Source organism: Dipteris shenzhenensis, chromosome 24 (genome assembly GCF_047967505.1).
Source record: "Dipteris shenzhenensis isolate YYH24624 ecotype China chromosome 24, Dip_SZ_1.0, whole genome shotgun sequence".
NCBI lineage: Eukaryota > Viridiplantae > Streptophyta > Polypodiopsida > Gleicheniales > Dipteridaceae > Dipteris > Dipteris shenzhenensis.
In genome coordinates, this window is record NC_141619.1 from 49,875,375 (window position 1) to 49,878,739 (window position 3,365).

Genomic DNA, 3,365 nt, shown 5'->3' on the forward strand with positions numbered 1-3,365 from the left:
CTGGCCAAGCGGTGTGCAGAGAGTCTCAATTTGGGGAAAGAGAGATAATGGTAAATCAGGAAATTCCACCCATATGGGGGCCTTAGACAGAGGCGGGGAATCGGGACTAAAGGAGGGCTCCTAGAGTTGTACTGACAAAGGCTTATTTCTAATAGTCCATGTCCCTTTTTGCACTACTTCTATCGCCATCTCTGATTTTTTGAAGATGAAGATGATATACCCGTTCCCGAGGAAAAATGAATGGTTGTGACAACCAGGCCTTTACGCGACTAGAAGTTATAGACCCAACCTTCTAGGAAAAGTGCAGGTGGCCTTGGGCCATGAATATATCCTACAACAGCGCATGAACAGAGCCATTTTGTCATTTTGTTAAGAAGTCCATTGTGTACTTTGACTGTTGGAATCTTACCTTTGAGAGGCTTTGTAGCCTTTAGAGCGTTTGGATCAATGGCGGAAGGGAACTTTGCAGGTTCTGAGATGGAGGAGGGCGGGGTGCCACTGAAGATTCTCGTGGCTCGTAGCGAGAGTTGTTCCTAGGTTGATTGACGGAGCCTTGAAAAGGCTTCTGCCTCCTCCACTGACAGCACCAGCATAGGTGCTCTTTGGCAGCTCCTGCACGGGGTTCCCTTTCGGGACTTGGCGCATTGCAAACTTGAGGACTCCATTGGATCGTTGATCCTTTGTAGCGAAGGAGACGAAAAGAGGTTTTTCTTTACTCTAGTTGTTATTAGGGAGATTACTGGTTGGAGCAGTTTTGAACTCAGAGAGAAACTTACGAAGAGTGTCCGCCTCTCTACCACCTTGTTTGAGTTGAAGAATGTCACTTTCCTCTAGGTGAAGGGTGAAGGGGGGGAGAGGGGTATTGCACTTATCATGATCTAGATCTTGCATGACCGAATCTGATGCACTGTTGATGTCTATCTGATTATTGACAAGAGCAAGACTGATGGGACGGGGAGTGGGGGGGCGAGACGTGAGTTTCAGGAGAAGAAGACACAGAACCCTTGTCTGCGCTGCCATCGTTAGGGCCTCCATCGCATGGGATGCCTTGCCAAATAGCATGAAGATAATTATATCAAAGGAGTACATCCTTGGAAGCTATACATTCAATTAGCAATTACCTAAAGGAACAAAGTACACCTTCAAGTTGGCCATAGAATACAAAAGAAAACCAATTATTACTTAAAGATGCAAAGAAAGTAAAGAAAACCTGCAAAAAATATAAAAGAAAACCGAGTAATTGCCTTAGTTCATTACTTGACAACATGAATCCTCCCTCTTCAACATTCTCTTAACAACATGAAACCCTATCTCCCATTGGGAATCTCCTTCTATAACCATTTTCTCCTATAGAATACGACTCGACGACCTTTACCGGAGTCATTCTCCAAAAATTTCCAATATGAAATCTTTGTAATTTTTGCACAGATGGGACAAGTACGATATCGATTGTGGTAATGGACATGGGTCGAATTACTTAAAGAAAAGTAACAAACACCAAGGGCGAGAATACGCGTCAATCATTTCAAGCTTTGAGTATGTTTCCCTCTCTAGAAATAGTAATATCTTGCACAAAGAAAATGAAAATTTGTCTCTAGGACCCCACTCTGGGCGGCGGATTGAGGGAATATGGTTCAATAGATGTCTAGATAATTACCCACATTGTATGGACATATATGCCATTGAAGGAATGCATAGTTGGATTCTATATCCGTCCTATGAATCCCTGAATGACTACCCCAATACAACAACCAGGGGCCATTCATATTTAATATTTTCGGAAGTGAAAGTGTCTAGCATGGACATTAATTTTGGAGTGGGACTACTTGAATCGATATCCTCAAATTGTCATAAGGAAACCGGCTAATTAGCGTCGTTATATGCGTGCCTACTTTGTGATGCACTTCACCTCATATTGTATCATTGACAAGTTCTTATAGCCTTTGACGGGTCGGACTCAAGGGATGAAGGGTAGTGAAGGCAATTTAGAAGGCTAAGATTGCACTCAAGCAATGGAGGAGTTATTGATAGAGTAGCTAGGGCGGTGGCTCAAATTGTGCCACGTGGAAAAACGCGTTTTAAGGCCATATAGAGGTTGGGATATGGGGGGGTCGGGAGCCTACTTAAAGGGATTCCAGCACAGCGGTAAGACATACTTACCTGGGCGGGGTCGATCGGTGATCAGGAAGGCCGATGGCCTAGGGTCGGCCCCTCCATTGCACTTCGGACGGGCTGTACCCTAGCATCTCCCTACGGGGAGAGTGCACGTCATAATTTGTGGCAGTGGGGGCTCGCGTTCGCGCGGCCCCCTTCCAAATCGAGCTCAACTTGGACGGATCTGCTGCTTCGGGCCTCCTACCTACAACACATTGTCTCGCACAGCACCAGATCCATGTGTATTCAATCGTGATAGCCTGTAACTAAAACGCATGCGGGATAGAACGTTCTATGATCGCCCATTGCAAAACTCAGGTACGGCCTCCCTCTCTCCTTAGCCTCTTAGCTTGGTGTATCACTTCCACCGCCTCTGCATTCCAGGTAAATCGCGATACTGCAAAAAACTGCTCCTACTTTTCAGTTGTCCATGGTGCCCATTCTACGGCAGCATACACACCACCATGGATCACACATGATGTATTCACATTACCATTCTCCATGCGCTCCTTCGTTGTAGATGTTCTGGTCATAGTATGCAGTGCCAGCGACGATAAGCTTTAACATTTCCAACTCAGGACCATTCTTTACTGCTTGGGCAAAATGGAAGACCTAGCTTTGCCAAAGGTGATACATCAAGACTGCTGGAAACATTTCACCCTACCCTAATTCAAGTTGACAAATTGACACCTCCACATGATGAGGGCTCAGATGGCGAGATTGCCATATAATCATAATCTAGTGGCTCACTCGTATATGCTTTTGTATGCTGCAGGCCAGATGTGGCCAATGCAATCGACAGTTTCACTTTATCTCATGATGCACAGGGGGTGCCAGGGAGCTGGGCTAGCTGAAGCATTCTGCCTGCTTAGGAAACTTGTACCGAAAGGGAAATGATCCTTCCTGTGCGTACGCAGACTCAGACTAGTCACAATTGCCATTCCACTGGAAATCTTCCCATTCCTTTCGAAGAGGGGGTCATGATTCTGGCGTAACTGAGCAATAACCAGCAAGGTTCACAAAAAACCTGACTTGCCTCTTTGGTGTCGGGTAGGAAAATCCCTCTGCTTTCTCTGGGGTGGGAACAATGGCAAGTCGATCCAGTGGATATGTGGTCCTAGCCACTGGAGGAGCATTGAGGCAAAATAGCACGTCCACTGCGGCATGTTTGGGTGCCCAATATTTTGATTCAGAAGCTTAGCATTTTTGCC

At 45.8% G+C, this 3,365-nt stretch overlaps 1 non-coding gene across 1 annotated transcript; it reads left to right on the plus strand.

The window, feature by feature from the left end:
* Positions 1–2,152: 2,152 nt before the first annotated feature.
* Positions 2,153–2,312, plus strand: LOC147886723 (U1 spliceosomal RNA). The gene has a single exon (XR_015543381.1). It is a non-coding gene; the product is annotated as a U1 spliceosomal RNA (small nuclear RNA).
* Positions 2,313–3,365: the final 1,053 nt, after the last annotated feature.